We start from the raw sequence: 17,673 nt of genomic DNA, 5'->3' as shown, positions 1-17,673 counted from the left end.
TCATCGACACAAAAGTCGCCTAAACGGCGTCAACTAAAATGACGCCGTTTAGGAATCCTATCAGTAATATATTAATGAGGTCGGTGTTATCAAATAAAAAGAACATGAGACAGTCCTTTGTAGCCTCCCCACTATATTTGTTTCTATGTGAAATTTAGCCCAACTTTATGTCCTCAAAATCTCTTATCTAAGTTAAACTCGTGTGCTAACCTTTGACTAAACAGATCCTAATGTGAACTGTAACTGGTCAGAATGCAACTTGTCTTATATTAAATGCGCAGCTGAAGTAAAACGATTATCTGGACCTAATAAAAACTTCCACTTACCTCGCGTCTTGACAAAATTGTTGCAGATTTCTCGAAAGGACAACAGCAAACAGCAAGTAGGCAGTGGCTAAGCTAGATTACTATTTCTAAATACATATTCAAACTGTTGCAGATGGTAATGCGTAATGACAAACAGTATTCCTATGAAATTATATTACAAGACAATGATTTTAGAATGAAGTACACATACTCAAAAACACAGTGTAAAACTTTGCTTGATCTTCACATGTAACATACGCCTGAACAATGCTATGCTTAATACAGTGAACAATGGCTTAAGAAGGGTACAATGTTAGCAGAGAATTTCTACAAAAATCAAACAGCTTAATCAATTAGTATGTTAGTGCATGAGTGATGGAAGTGGGGTGGTCTTTCCCTCAGCTCTGAGCATGTTAACTGACAATAATCATTCCTAGCTGCGCAGTGCTTCAGTCTTATCTCAAACTTCTTTTCTTCCAAAATAATATTATTCAAAATTTATATCCTTTTCGTCTTCCAGTATATACATCATACTCATCCTTGCTGTTCTTTACAATAAATCTTTCTTCATCTAACAGATACAATCACAAGTCAACACAGCACTACTGAGTACGTCCAAAACCCATGAAACGTCAACCTAGAATGTATCAGACTGCACAGAGGCAAAAACTGTGCCACGACAAGATCAAAGATTGTTTAACAGTAACGTAACTTGCTCTCTCTCTCTGACGTGCACATCGATAACATAGAAAAACCAAAATGACATGACGATCTTACAGCTTGAACGAAAATGAAGCATTATTCTCATACAGGAACTTGCGTTGATGCACACATCAGAACAGACGAAGACCAGAAGGAGGAAAAGTAACGAAAGAAATAACAAAAGAGGAATGTCAGACAAGAGATACAGATTGCTTTACAAGACATCGTACTTGCTAGTAAGTCTTCCAAATTTAAATCGTTGTAGATTCCTGTTTTACATATAGGACCGCCGGCCGTTGGTGGCCGAGCGGTTCTGGGCGCTTCAGTCTGGAACCGGGCGAATCCCGGTTCGAATCCTGCCTCGGGCATGGATGTGTGTGATGTCTTTAGGTTAGTTAGGTTTAAGTAGTTCTGAATTCTAGGGGGCTGATGACCTGAGATGTTAATTCCCATAGCGCTCAGAGCCATTTGAACCATTTTTGAACATATAGGACTCCTTTTCTTTATCATCGATGGCATAGTTCACAACAAGTCTATTACATTTGTTCTTAGAAAAAAGTAATTTTGCTAACATAGAAAAACAAGAAAAATCTTACGATATCTCTATACACTCTGAACAAATTGTTGTAAGCTAACCACGCCAATAAGAAACTACAGTTACATTTTAACCGTTAGTTCCTTATTTGAAATCACTGAGATTCCGGGAGCTCTGTGTAAAAATTTGGACATCCTGTATATCTAAGCATTGAAACTTACATCTAGATGAGAGTTTGTGACGTTATGCTAGCCGCATTTGCTCACTCTTTGTCTGGAGTGTAAGGCATGCAAAGCCTTCTAGGAGACCACAGTATAACAAATCGGCTGAAGAGGTAGATGCAGACGACAAAGGAAGGGCTAGCGTGAGTTGCTGAGTATTGTGGCCGCTTCGCTGTTGCAGGTTTCCCGCCTCCCTCGATCTCGTTGACCGATAACCAGTGAGCAGCGAAACAGGGCCAGAGAGAGGGGGAACAAAATGCTGTTGCACCAGCACTGACCTCAATTAAGACCGACCTGAATCAAGGGTAGTGCCTCTGGTTGGACTAATGGCTCTGTTTCAGATATTTGCGCACAGTTAACAGCATCAGATAGCTCCAAATTCTTGCTCTCATTCCTGAGTTTGACAAGCCGCCCATTACGCGTAACGGAACACGTAGAGATTCCGGAACGAATGGCGAAAGCTGAGGATATGTGCGATAGAACAACAACGTTTTGATATAAATGTCAATTTTTGTGGGGCAAACGCCTTTGGAATACCCATACTGAAACCAGTTTCGTACTAATTACATTTCTGTGGATATCGAAACGTTGCTTAATTGGAATGACATACATATTTTAACACTGTTGTCCAAATATCACACTAGGTTAATCTAAAAGGTAACAACCGTTGTAGTTTTATAAATTCAAGAAAAATATTTTAGTAGCCACAAAGCTTAATTTATTTTTCTGCTTAACCACTTTCGTTATTTAGACATCTGTAATGTTTATCCACGAGGTATGAAAGTTCCCACATTGTAGTCGGCTGTCGCTAGGCCAGCTGTTCATTCCATTTACCTCGGCAATATTTCCAAAACATTTTCCGTCTAGAAAGTGTTTGAGTTTAGCGAAAATATGTTTTTCGAAGTAGAAGAAGCCGACCTCGGGGAAGCCAACCTCGGGGAAGATCAGTTCGGATTCCGTAGAAATGTTGGAACACTTGAGGCAATACTGACCCTACGACGTATCTTAAAAAATAGATAACGAAAGGCAAAACTACATTTCTAGCATTTGTAGACGTAGAGAAAGCTTTTGACACTGTTGATTGGAATACTCTCTTTCAAATTCTGAAGGTGGCAAGGGTAAAATACAGGGAGCGAAAGCCTATTTACAATTTGTACAGAAACCAGATGGCAGTCATAAAAGTTGAGGGGCATGAAAGGCAACCAGTGGTTGGGAAGGGAGTGAGACAGGGTTGTAGCCTATCCCCGATGTTATTCAATCTGTATACTGAGCAAGCAGTGAAGGAAACAAAAGAAAAATTTGGAGTAGGAATTAACATCCACGGAGAAGAAATAAAAGCTTTGAGATTTGCCGATGACATAGTAATTCTGTCAGAGCCAGAAAAAGGACCTGGAAGAGTAGCTGAAGGGAATGGACAGTGTCTTGAAAGGAGGATATAAAATGAACATCAACGAAAGCAAAACGAGGATAATGGAATGTAGTCGAATTAAATCGGGTGATGCTGGGGGAATTAGATTAGGAAATGAGACGCTTAAAGTAGTAATTGAGTTTTGCTATTTGGGGAGCAAAATAACTCATGATGGTCGAAGTAGAGAGGATATAAAATGTAGACTGGCAATGGCAAGGAAAGCGTTTCTGAAGAAGAGAAATTTGTTAACATCGAGTATAGATTTAAACGTCAGGAAGTTGTTTCTGAAAGTATTTGTATGGAGTGTTGCGATGTATGGAAGTGAAATGGGGACGATAAGTAGTTTAGACAAGAAGGGAATAGAAGCTTTCGAAATGTGGTGCTACAGAAGAATGCTGAAGATTAGATGGGCAGATTACATAACTAATGAGGAGGTACTGAACAGAATTGGGGAGAAGAGAAATTGACTAGAAGAAGGGATCGGTTGGTAAGACATATTCTGAGGCATCAAGGGACCACCAATTTAGTACTGGAGGGCAGCGTGGAGGGTAAAAATCGTAGAGACCAAGAGATGAAGACGCTAAACAGATTCAGAAGGATGTAGGTTGCAGTAGGTACTGGGATATGAAGAAGCTTGCACAGGGTAGAGTATATGGAGAGCTGCATCAAACCAGTCTCTGGACTGAAATCCACAACAACAATGTTTTTCGTGATTTAATTTTCCACTTGATACTTCAAAGGATTTGTGAAGACTTACAGACGTTGGGGGTCGAGTTTATCATAGACATTTTTTCGTCCATTGCTGAAAATTTGACATTTACTCCATTTATATCACCACACACGTCCTGTAATTGAGAGTAAATTTCCGACAGTTGAACTCTTTAGCCTTAAAAATCTATTAACACCTGAGACTCACCGTCAGTCTGATTTTGTATCACCCAGTTCATATTAAATAATTAGTGCACATTGGCTGTTTGATATGACTTGAATAGAAGCTTGATATCTGTCTGCGCAGCTTGACTCCACAATAGATCGTTACTTCCTGGATTACAGTCGGAACAAGAATAACAATAATTTTCGGGCTATGCCGGTTACATCGTCTTGAAGAATTTTGTGCTGTGTTGCTCTAACCGTTTAGTGGATGCGGAGGGGGGAGGGGGGAGGGGGGGAGGATTGGTGGGGGTCATTCAGAGTGGAAAGTACGAGTACAATCATGGGGGCCACGAGGCAAGTACATGAAGTGCGATCCCATAGCCGTCCTGCATGCACTCCCCCTACCTCCCAACCGCTTCTCTCTTACACACACACACACACACACACACAGTTATCCTGGTTACACTCCTAACACTTCAATCAAAACATGAAATAAACCAGAGCAAGTTAACCAAGAGTCCAGTGCGTTTCAAATACTTTGGTTGAACAAAATAACATAATCTTATCAGGTGTTCCCCCGTTTAGCCAAACATCAAACAGCTGTTTGTCCGTGCACCATTGCTCATAACAATACAGGTATATTTTAATTAAACACAAATCCAAACTGTTACTTACGTGACTGTTCATTTAAGTAGTAAGAATATCACTTTAAGTTCCTAATAAAAACATATAAACTTAATTCATTTAAAATCTGAATAATTCCACAAGAAAAGATGCAATGTGTGTTACTGTAGTGCAACACAACCAAGAACGAAAACATAATGTCAAAGAAATACATATGTTTCAATATAAACATAGAAATGTAACTCCTAACAAAATGTATTTACTTATTGACCTTGAAAGGAGTCTACTAGGGCATACTTGTAAGTGACACCCGAAGATGATAAGAATATTAGTGTAAACCAAACTGAGACTATGCTATTATAAACGAGGTATATGTCTGATAGGCTTTATAAATCGGATCACTGATTGTGCACGACTGTTTCTGGTTTGAGATTATAGTGTTGGAGTAAGAGAGGATGGAGTAGGCAGTTTTTGTGGTGAGCTCTTTGAAGCCATCACGTGTTAGATTAATGTAGGTGTGGTATCGATAGCTACGAAGCCACAGTGTAGGTAAAATTTATTAGGTTGGTACTACGACACCGACACCGACAACAGCTCCCTCTAGCCGGCGCTGTGCAGTTCTACGAGCGCCGCTCCAGATTCTGTCCATTTGATTCCGAGTAGAGGACCAAACAATATTGTTTCTAATTCATAGTAGGCGAGCCACTACAGATTTTGTCTTTGTAACTTCTAGCCAATGTTAGATTTGATTGATGTACAGCTTCGCACCTGCGTGCTCATCTCAGCCGAAGTTAAGTACAATTGATGTATTCAAGTTATTGTGTTGTGATACAGTAAAACCACTTCTAATTGCAGTACCGAGAGATACATTACCTGCTCCTACTCGCTTGCTACATTCGGCCTACCCTTCAGTTTACAGTAACAGACCCACGAGCCGCCTACCAGGCGGGATACAGAAGTAGGTATGTCAATATTGTTGGACATGGAGCAGAAGTCGTTGTGAAAGCAACGTAAAGATGTTAAATAATTATGTTTTGACATCGCGTTAGTATAGATCAGTTGGCTGATAATTTGTAATGGGTGAGTAAACTGAGAATGTACCTAACTGATTTGATAAAAAGGCTAGTTAGGTATTTCACTTTTGTAATGTTTCTAGGATCTGTTAACAAAGCTATATGTAATCTGATGATTTGCATTTATGCTGGTTTACTGAGATTAGATAATACTTCTCTAAAGGTTTTTTTAAATTAGTCAAAATGGCTTCAAATTCTTCTAGATAATACTTGATGTATAAATCTCGTTGTTCGTGGATTGAAAAGTTTTTAGCAAACAGAACACAGCATGTTGTTATCAATGGAGAGACGTCTACAGACGTGAAAGTAACCTCTGGCGTGCCACAGGGAAGTGTTATGGGACCATTGCTTTTCACAATATATATAAACGACCTAGTAGATAGTGTCGAAAGTTCCATGCGGCTTTTCGCGGATGATGCTGTAGTATACAGAGAAGTTGCAGCATTAGAAAACTGTAGCGAAATGCAAGAAAATCTGCAGCTGATAGGCACTTGGTGCAGGGAGTGGCAACTGACCCTTAACATAGACAAATGTAATGTATTGCGAATACTAGAAAGAAGGATCCTTTATTGTATGATTATATGATAGCAGAACAAACACTGGTAGCAGTTACTTCTGTAAAATATCGGGGAGTATGCGTGCGGATCGATTTGAAGTGGAATGGTCATATAAAAGTAATTGTTGGTAGGGCGGGTGCCAGGTTGAGATTCATTGGGAGAGTCCTTAGAAAATGTAGTCCATCTACAAAGGAGGTGGCTGACGAAACACTCATTCGACCTATACTTCAGTGTTGCTCATCAGTGTGGGATCCGTACCACTTTCGGGTTGACAGAGAAGATAGAGAAGATCCAAAGAAGAGCGACGCGTTTCGTCACAGGGTTATTTGGTAAGCGTGATAGCGTTACGGAGATGTTTAGCAAACTGAAGTGGTAGACTCTGCAAGAGAGGCGCTCTTCATTGCGGTGTAGCTTGCTGTCCAGGTTTCGAGAGGGTGCGTTTCTGGATGAGGTATCGAATATATTGGTTCCCCCTACTTATACCTCACGAAGAGATCACGAATGTAAAATTAGAGAGATTCGAGCGCGCACGGAGGCTTTCCGGCAGTCGTTCTTCCCGCGAACCATACGCGACTGGAACAGGAAAGGGAGGTAATGACAGTGGCACGTAAAGTACCCTCCGCCACACACCGTTGGGTGGCTTGCGGAGTGTAAATGTAGATGTAGATTTTAGGGAACAGAATATATCGCGTTAATCCGTTGCTACTTCAGATGTAAAACAATTTCATTTATTTGTATGCAAATGCATTCATCGAATGTATTAAAAAATAACGAAATAAATATTTTTAATACAAAATAATCTAAAGCAAATATTTATCGAAAGAAATTTCAACCTAAATTCTTGTTTTTTCTTAAATCAGTCTTTCCTCCTCTTTGTATGTGTAAAATGGTCCATTGTTTTATAAAAATATTCCATTCTCTTTCATTTGCTACATAGCTTATACATCTATATCTTCAGCTATATTCTGCGATTGACTGTAAACTGCGCGACTGAGGATACCTCTTATTGACTCATACATTATATTCTCTTCTTATGTTTGTGAATAGAGCGTAGGAAGAACGTATTCTTCGGCTCTTTTGTGCGAGTTTTTGTGTCTATAGTTTTATCCACACGATCTCTCCGGGAGATACACGTAGGTGGCAGACGACCATTAGTGGGTTCTCCGCTGAAACATGAGTCTTGGGGTTTTCTAGGCACGTCATGGAGAGATGCACGGCGTATTGCTTCGAGATCTTCCATTTGAGATATTTCAACATTTCTGCCTCACTCTATCCCCGAATAAACAAACCTGTGAGCATTCGCACCTTCTGATGGTTTTTTCAGATAGGTTAACCGTTCCTGACATTGTAGAATGTAGGTAATTTTTTTAAATCATTTTTTTCCTGGAAAGCGATCGCTCAGCTTTTGCAACAGCCGTGGGTTCTGATAGGTACATTATGTTGGCTTTAAGTAAAGTTCTTAGTAACACTGGCTTTTCTAGAAGTAGAAGTGAAATGTGAGAAAAATTCATCCAAAGATTAAACTGCTTCATGGTAACCGGTAGACTGGAAAAAGGTTGTATTTCTACGTATGCGTCTATAACACACTTCATTCCTTAAAACCAGGTATTTAGTTGAACCGTCTTTGAAGGTGTTGAACCTGTCAAGTAGTGTGTCGCATGATGCTCTGATGATCGCTGTTTCTGACAGCAACGAGCAGGGTGTCGCATTCGTGTGCTCGGCGATTGAAATTCCCATCCAGCCATCGAAATCAAACATTTCCCTACCGAATCAACTGAGGAAAGTGCTGGGAGGGTTCATTTCAAAAGCACAGGGTCAGTTTCCTTTGCCATCCTACATGTACTCAATGTAGGCTCCATTTGCGGGAGGACGACGGTTCAATCCCGTCTCCAGCCATCCTGATTTAGGTTTTCCGTGATTTTCCTAAATCGCTTCAGGCAAATGCTGGGATGGTTCCTATGAAAGGGCACGGCCAATTTCCTTCCCAATCCTTCCCTAACCCGAGCTTGCGCTCCGTCTCTAATGACCTCGTTGTCGACGGGACGTTAAACACTAACCACCACCACCACCATCCATTTATAATGACTCGTCGTCGACGGTACGTTAACCATAATCATCCTTCGTTTATGTTTGAGAGTGCTGTTACTAAAAGGTCACTCACTGGTGTAACGTCCATATTCTCGCTATGAGACGTACTGTGATGTATATTAATTTTTTAATGTGGTTTTCATTCCATCTTGAAAGTGTAACATCATCTTTTTAAGATCTGTTACTACTTAATGAAATAGTAAGTAACCAGTTGCGTAAAAGAAATATTTGTTTATCGGTTTCGGCACTTAGTGCCCTTCTTCAGAAGGCTGTACAAGAAAATACAGCATTAATAACTAGAAGTCAGATGAGAATATTAGAATTAGGGACGAAAAATGTAAAAAAAATATTTTAAAAATTAATAGATTAAAAATGGTACATACTTATGCCTATCTTAGTATTTGCGGGTATCAACGAAACGTATGAAGCACAATGCCATGGCCAAAGAAGTATATGCACGAGCAATAAGTAAAACAATACTGAATCCATTAATACAATAAGAGCTCTTAGATGCCTACACTTAGTTTACACTGTCTGCATTATTCTAGAACAAAAGTGAAACAAAAAGTGCAGACATCTCCCCAGAACATTAGACAATAACGTGCAAATCTTGGTCTCAGAGAGGATGGAAGTACAATAAAACAACAAAACAAAGTAACTATAGTTGTCATAAGACATAAACATAGTTGTAAATGGATGTATGCAGCGAGACCGTCATTGTGCCGTATACACTTAATTGTCAACACTCTCAAACAATGCTATAGACATAAGTATGTACCATTGTTTATATTTCAATTTTTAAGAATATTTTTTAAATTTTTCGTTCATAATTTTAATATTCTTAGTTGACTTCTACTTATTTTGTGGTGTATTATCCTGTACAGTCTTCTGAAGAAGAGCGCTAAGTGCCCGAAACTGGTAAAGAAATCAAATTTCTTTTATGCAACTGGTTGCTTATATACGCCTACAGTTGCTGAAGATGAATAAAATACTAATCTGTTGCTGCACTTCGTTTGTTATATTTCTTACTCTTACGAATTAAATTTATCAAATTGTTAATAATGTCAGTTAATCTCTCTTTAATGATATAAATGGTTTCTTATCGGCCAACCGAACGCGTTGGATTTGGTTTCTTTGGCGTTACCCTGGAAGTACTCACAGAACAAATTTTTCAATCCTACCGCCGTAGCACGCTGTGGAAAAAAAAATTTTAGGTGTTGACAGCTGGTTCAGAATACATGGCTGTTTCTTGAGTAGCCTCTTATATTCTACAGCGTCTTTAATGATTAAATACAAGTTGTTGCTTGATTCATTTTCGCACGCAATTCTATAAGCCATCGTAATCTTGGCCGGAACGCTAGCTCACATCTAGCCCCTTTCCTTCTATAATTTCAGTTAACTGATGATCAAGCCGTAAAGCAGATTCGCCTTTCCTGAGTAAAGAAGGTAAATGATTCGCATATCTTTACGCTAGAATGATTATCAAAACCATCTACTTCTTTTGACTGTTTTACAAATTGTCCACTTTTCCTTGCCGTTCAATTTTTCCTTATGTTTTCCTTTTTTTACCTTCCCAGTGGCGTCTTATTCTCGAAGATATTGTCCCGTTCGTCCCAGCTTAGTTCCACCCTTATTTTTATCCCTGGATGGTTTCCTTAATTGTGCGGTGATGATTTTCCGCATATGCTCTTAGAATAAATGCATCGCGAAATGACGCAGTTCTCAACAATGCAGGTGTTTTTGCATACGGCCTGAGACGTTGCCTAGCATCAGTTTGAGACGAAGCGGCTGGCAAGCAATATGTATGTGTCCATTACCAACTGGTGAAATCCAAGCGAAACCTTGAAATGCAAGGACGACACGGAACAACGACGGCAGTCAGTAGGTAGGCCATTAATGAACATCCAAGTTACGTCAATCCGTCATTTCCAAAACGCTGCCACCGAACGACCGCATCTTTATGCGGACCATGATAAATTGTCACAGGCATGTATAGTTAAAGAAGATGAAGATCTTAGACATTGGTTTTATATTTAGGGTTATTTGACTAAGCGAACCAGTAGTCTAGGCTGTTTATCAAGGTTTTCCTGAGGCAATTTGTGTTGGAGAAATTTGAACTTTATAAATTTATAATTATAGGAAACTTGGAATTATAAAAATTACACATTCTTCTACAAAGTTTTCGTGGCAAGTAATCTCTGTATTTGTAGGTAAAGACATTATTCATCAAGTCGAGGATGTCACCGATGCGTACTTTCCGTGCACATATCGTAAGAAATAATAAATTTTTCTAAGAATTCTAATGATTGTAGAAGAATTTCAAACATTAACTTTTTGCTCAGAAAACTAATTTTGCGCTTTACAGCATCGTGTCTTATGAATGAAATGAAATGGGGTTTGAAATTGCTGTTTGTGCTTTCGAATAATTAAATAGGCATGCGATCTTCGTGACCTTGTGTCAGTGCGGTTCGTATCCTTAATCCCAGTGCAGTGTGTCCACATATACTTGGCTTGTCGACTTCTTGGTAGTCATTTGGTAGAGGTCGGTGAAAATCGAACTGGTAATATATTAATTCTTCCCGTAGTCAGTTTTGCCATGAGATGATATTAAGGGCAGTAGGCCTGACACTACTGTGATCTTTGTTTAATGCTGTGTTTCATGTCGATAATAAGTAATTCCTGCCAGCGGGCATGATTTGCACATGAGCTCTTACGCCTTTGTGTTCCCCCCGAGCTCACACAATAAGTATTAATCGTGCAATATGAGAAGAATCTTGGAACAGTGACTGACAGGAGTAGCTGTTTCGCTAGAAGTCGAAAGACTCTGTATCACTTCGGGTTGATATTCAATTGTTACCGTTCTGTATCAATGTAAGCTCTCCAAATTTTATTTTTATCTTCAGGACAATGACTACCTTTTTTATAGAGAAAGTTAATTCAGCATCTGTATATATTAGTCTTTAAGTTGTATTGTGCATAATGAACGGTTATTTGACCATGACATTGAAATGAGTGAAATTGATAATGAGGTTTCAAGCAGAGCATTGAGAACAAAATATAAATGTTTCTGATGAAATTAATGGTTTAGATAAATCTGCTATACTTTAATAGTTTATATTTAGGAAATGTAGATTCATGAGCCTGGATGAGACAATATTTTAATCCATTAACTTTAACGAGATAAACAGAATAAAATAAGTAATGGACGAAAATTTTATTGCAAAAATTGTGCGTATAATAAGACATGATGATCCTTCAATGGAGCCTATATTGAAAATTTTTAGTTTAATTTGCTTGTATTTTACATTTACAAGTGGTTATTATTGTACAATGAGTAGATGAAACTATTTTCGCAGAACAGACAAACATCTATTGTTCAAGTCTTGAGTAGTGCTGCAGTCGTCTTAGCAAAATTTAGGGAGACAGGCGTTTGTATGTGTGTGTGTGTGTGTGAGTGTGTGTGTGTGTGTGTGTGTGTGTGTGCGCGTGTGTGCGTGTGTGCGTGTGTATGTATGTTTCTCCTACAACTCGAGAAAGAAATTTGATTCCGAAAGCTAGCAAAGCAAAGCTCTGTGCCTTTTGTTTGTGCACCTGTCGACGACACAGCGCTTCTGTCTTTCGGTGAGTCGCCTCCTTTATCCCTAAACAATTGGTTATTCTCAACCAGAACTTTTGGTGCATTATTAGAGTTTACCTGGGTTCAGTCCGGTGAGCATATCGCAGCTTATGGTTGTTTGTGGTTTGATGTGTAGAAGAGGGATGTCCTTAAGCAGATAGCATTGGAATTCCACACCCGCAAGCACATGAACACAATACCCACTACGCTGAATCGCCGAGTGATTGTTAACCCTACCCGCGCGAGGCGCTGTTAAAAAATTCAAGTGTCATGATCAAGTTAAGTATGATAATAGGTTTAAACAAAGACGCTTACTGCGTCTGTTTTGAATATTATATATGTGAGGTTGATCAAACGCACGTTGTAGTGCAGAATAATCAAAGAACAAATAAAACCTAAGACTTAAGGCAAGAATTGTTATAAAAAACAACTTACAGTCCCATGATACTAACGCATGGATCTCGTAACTCTGTAAGTATTTATCATATGATCTGTGTCTAACTTGCATGGAAAAAACTCTACTTTTGTAATAAGAACATCTATTTGAGCACAATCACTGTGATTTGTACAAAGAGCCTTCTGATCCCGCTGTCCGATTGTTCCACGAACCTGGCACACGCTGAACACCCCATGCCTGCACGAGTGGTGAGGCGTGCTCGGGCTCGCGTTTGTGTCGTTGACAGGTTGGCGTCGGTTATTCGGATTGTGACCTCTCGTTTTCTTAGTGCTTTCACTGGCGCCACTACGTTTGCTCTTTTTGTCTGCCCGTGAGTGGCAACATTGGTGTTGATCGATAGCGAGTACTCTGTTACTATCTTTGGAGCGACCTTTAGTATTTCCGGGTCGTTGTGTGTCGGAGTTTACAGGAGGGACGGAGCAGTAGTGAGGTCTGCACTGCCAGTACTCGGTCGAACGCTGGCGACATACATGCACTGCTCGACGGAAGGATGTGGTCGTGAGAGTGCACGGCCACGTGAAGGGCGGGATTCAGCTTGTTTAAGTTGAATGGGTCGTTACATTCCAGTGGTGCAACCTTCACTTGTTTGTGTGTGTCCATCCGTCGAAGTGACCTTATGGCAATAAGTTGTCATTCGACGATTCATACTGGTACCTTTCCGTGCCTGACTTAAGCAGGACCCACCGTTGGTTTGTCGTTGTCCCAGCTGACGACGTGTATTTGGTTTTCTAACCACTTCTGGCTCCTCTGTGTTTGCGTCGACTTGTAATTCGTCCTCTTGCTCCACAGTGGCTGGTTTTAATGTTGTTTGAGTTGTTTGTGGAATTGTTCTCGCGGATCCGCGTGTATCTTGTGTGGTTTAAAGAAGCTGTCTGTGTACTGTATTAAGTAGTTCAGTTGGGACGGAGCAGCAGTGAGGTCCGACAGCGCCAATACCCGTTGGCGACATACACTCCTGGAAATGGAAAAAAGAACACATTGACACCGGTGTGTCAGATCCACCATACTTGCTCCGGACACTGCGAGAGGGCTACACAAGCAATGATCACACGCGCGGCAGAGCGGACACACCAGGAACCGCGGTGTTGGCCGTCGAATGGCGCTAGCTGCGCAGCATTTGTGCACCGCCGCCGTCAGTGTCAGCCAGTTTGCCGTGGCATACGGAGCTCCATCGCAGTCTTTAACACTGGTAGCATGCCGCGACAGCGTGGACGTGAACCGTATGTGCAGTTGACGGACTTTGAGCGAGGGCGTATAGTGGGCATGCGGGAGGCCAGGTGGACGTACCGCCGAATTGCTCAACACGTGGGGCGTGAGGTCTCCACAGTACATCGATGTTGTCGCCAGTGGTCGGCGGAAGGTGCACGTGCCCGTCGACCTGGGACCGGACCGCAGCGACGCACGGATGCACGCCAAGACCGTAGGATCCTACGCAGTGCCGTAGGGGACCGCACCGCCACTTCCCAGCAAATTAGGGACACTGTTGCTCCTGGGGTATCGGCGAGGACCATTCGCAACCGTCTCCATGAAGCTGGGCTACGGTCCCGTACACCGTTAGGCCGTCTTCCGCTCACGCCCCAACATCGTGCAGCCCGCCTCCAGTGGTGTCGCGACAGGCGTGAATGGAGGGACGAATGGAGATGTGTCATCTTCAGCGATGAGAGTCGCTTCTGCCTTGGTGCCAATGATGGTCGTATGCGTGTTTGGTGCCGTGCAGGTGAGCGCCACAATCAGAACTGCATACGACCGAGGCACACAGGGCCAACACCGGGCATCATGGTGTGGGGAGCGATCTCCTACACTGGCCGTACACCTCTGGTGATCGTCGAGGGGACACTGAATAGTGCACGGTACATCCAAACCGTCATCGAACCCATCGTTCTACCATTCCTAGACCGGCAAGGGAACTTGCTGTTCGAACAGGACAATGCATGTCCGCATGTATCCCGTGCCACCCAACGTGCTCTAGAAGGTGTAAGTCAACTACCCTGGTCAGCAAGATCTCCGGGTCTGTCCCCCATTGAGCATGTTTGGAACTGGATGAAGCGTCGTCTCACGCGGTCTGCACGTCCAGCACGAACGCTGGTCCAACTGAGGCGGCAGGTGGAAATGGCATGGCAAGCCGTTCCACAGGACTACATCCAGCATCTCTACGATCGTCTCCATGGGAGAATAGCAGCCTGCATTGCTGCGAAAGGTGGATATACACTGTACTAGTGCCGACATTGTGCATGCTCTGTTGCCTGTGTCTATGTGCCTGTGGTTCTGTCAGTGTGATCATGTGATGTATCTGACCCCAGGAATGTGTCAATAAAGTTTCCCCTTCCTGGGACAATGAATTCACGGTGTTCTTATTTCAATTTCCAGGAGTGTATGTACTGCCCGACGGAAGGATGTGGTCGAGAGAGTGCACGACCACGTCATGGTCCGGATTCAGCGAGTTTAAGTTGAATGCGTCGTTATATTCGAGTAGTGCAACTTTCACTTGTGTGTGTGTGTCCGTCTGTCGAAGTGACCTCATGCCATTAAGCTGTCAATTAGCTGTATTATACTCCGACGTTTCTCTTGCCTGACTTGACTGGCAACGACCGATTACTTTAGATGTAACCTTCGTTTACGTACGTCAAGTAGACGAATATATTCAGTATGTTTGTTTGTTTGTATCTATGTATAATGTAATATGCATTGAATGATTTGAAACCAGAAATGGAGAAATGACGCCGTTTTTGAAGACAAATGAACTGTAACTATAACGACCAGCGAAAAACCTTCAACACAACTAAGTGCGGATATCAAGTGATGATTCGTGGAATGAGATTGTCAATTTGTAAAATGAACAGGACCAGAGCTGTTCAAGGTGGCTGTGTAACAGAATAATATATAAAAAGCATGCAAATCTAACAAATTCTCTGATGTTAAAAATATTTGTAAAATGTATAGAATCTATAATAGGAATTTCTTCCTGATCTTGTTAAAAGAAAGTGTCGTCGTAACTGCCGCCTGCTTCACGTCTGCTGTGCAGCCAGCTATCTTAATTTAGGTATTAACTGTATTTTTCTTACTTGTCACTTCTTCTTCCGTGTGTTATTGCTTTTAGGACGCTTTAATTGTCGACTGCTATAAATAGTGTTCCATAGATTTCGTGTTTGTTTTGAATACAGAGAGAGTCCCTTTAGTCAGCCAGTAATGCTAGTGTTTGTTTTCAATACAGTCCAGAGACAGGCAGTGCTATTTTCATTGCTTTCTAAAAGAAGTGGCTCGCAATCACAGTTTAGTCAACAATCAGCCGCCTTTAGTGAATTAGCAGTCTATTTAAAAGTTGATTAACTCTCTACAGTAAACTGATTCCTTAGGATAGATAGGATGTGTGACTGCTGGGTACGGACGCAGGAGGAGCTGGCCACTGTTCGCGAACAGCTGAGCATGTTGATGGCCGCAGTCAGCCGTCTTCAGGCTGCTGCCTCGGAGTGTAGCGGCAGTGGGGAGTCTGGTGCGTCGCATGGTACACCCCAGGTGTTACATGCTTCGCCCACTGTGTAAGTAGGCTGTTTAGGTTTTTTTACTGGTAACGCCACATAGCGCTCTATATGAAAAATCACTGGCTGTGCTGTGTGCAGTCAATGGCTGGTTGGCATTGTTGTAATACTCGCCATTGTAGTGTTGGGCAGCTGGATGTTAACAGCGCGTAGCGTTGCGCAGTTGGAGGTGAGCCGCCAGCAGTGGTAGATGTGGTGAGAGAGATGGCGGAGTTTTGAAATTTGTAAGAATGGATGTCGTGAACTGATATATATATACACTCCTGGAAATTGAAATAAGAACAACGTGAATTCATTGTCCCAGGAAGGGGAAACTTTATTGACACATTCCTGGGATCAGATACATCACATGATCACACTGACAGAACCACAGGCACATAGACACAGGCAACAGAGCATGCACAATGTCGGCACTAGTACAGTGTATATCCACCTTTCGCAGCAATGCAGGCTGCTATTCTCCCATGGAGACGATCGTAGAGATGCTGGATGTAGTCCTGTAGAACGGCTTGCCATGCCATTTCCACCTGCCGCCTCAGTTGGACCAGCGTTCGTGCTGGACGTGCAGACCGCATGAGACGACGCTTCATCCAGTCCCAAACATGCTCAATGGGGGACAGATCCAGAGATCTTGCTGGCCAGGGTAGTTGACTTACACCTTCTAGAGCACGTGGGGTGGCACGGGATAGATGCGGACGTGCATTGTTCTGTTGGAACAGCAAGTTCCCTTGCCGGTCTAGGAATGGTAGAACGATGGGTTCGATGACGGTTTGGATGTACCGTGCACTATTCAGTGTCCCCTCGACGATCACCAGAGGTGTACGGCCAGTGTAGGAGATCGCTCCCCACACCATGATGCCCGGTGTTGGCCCTGTGTGCCTCGGTCGTATGCAGTCCTGATTGTGGTGCTCACCTGCACGGCACCAAACACGCATACGACCATCATTGGCACCAAGGCAGAAGCGACTCTCATCGCTGAAGACGACACGTCTCCATTCGTCCCTCCATTCACGCCTGTCGCGACACCACTGGAGGCGGGCTGCACCATGTAGGGGCGTGAGCGGAAGACGGCCTAACGGTGTGCGGGACCGTAGCCCAGCTTCATGGAGACGGTTGCGAATGGTCCTCGCCGATACCCCAGGAGCAACAGTGTCCCTAATTTGCTGGGAAGTGGCGGTGCGGTCCCCTACGGCACTGCGTAGGATCCTACGGTCTTGGCGTGCATCCGTGCGTCGCTGCGGTCCGGTCCCAGGTCGACGGGCACGTGCACCTTCCGCCGACCACTGGCGACAACATCGATGTACTGTGGAGACCTCACGCCCCACGTGTTGAGCAATTCGGCGGTACGTCCACCCGGCCTCCCGCATGCCCACTGTACACCCTCGCTCAATGTCCGTCAAATGCACATACGGTCACGTCCACGCTGTCGCGGCATGCTACCAATGTTAAAGACTGCGATGGAGCTCCGTATGCCACGGCAAACTGGCTGACACTGACGGCGGCGGTGCACAAATGCTGCGCAGCTAGCGCCATTCGACGGCCAACACCGCGGTTCCTGGTGTGTCCGCTGTGCCGTGCGTGTGATCATTGCTTGTGTAGCCCTCTCGCAGTGTCCGGAGGAAGTATGGTAGGTCTGACACACCGGCGTCAATGTGTTCTTTTTTCCATTTCCAGGAGT

This window comes from Schistocerca gregaria, chromosome 4, assembly GCF_023897955.1.
Source record: "Schistocerca gregaria isolate iqSchGreg1 chromosome 4, iqSchGreg1.2, whole genome shotgun sequence".
In the NCBI taxonomy this organism is placed as follows: Eukaryota; Metazoa; Arthropoda; class Insecta; order Orthoptera; family Acrididae; genus Schistocerca; species Schistocerca gregaria.
This window is presented reverse-complemented; position numbering follows the sequence as displayed.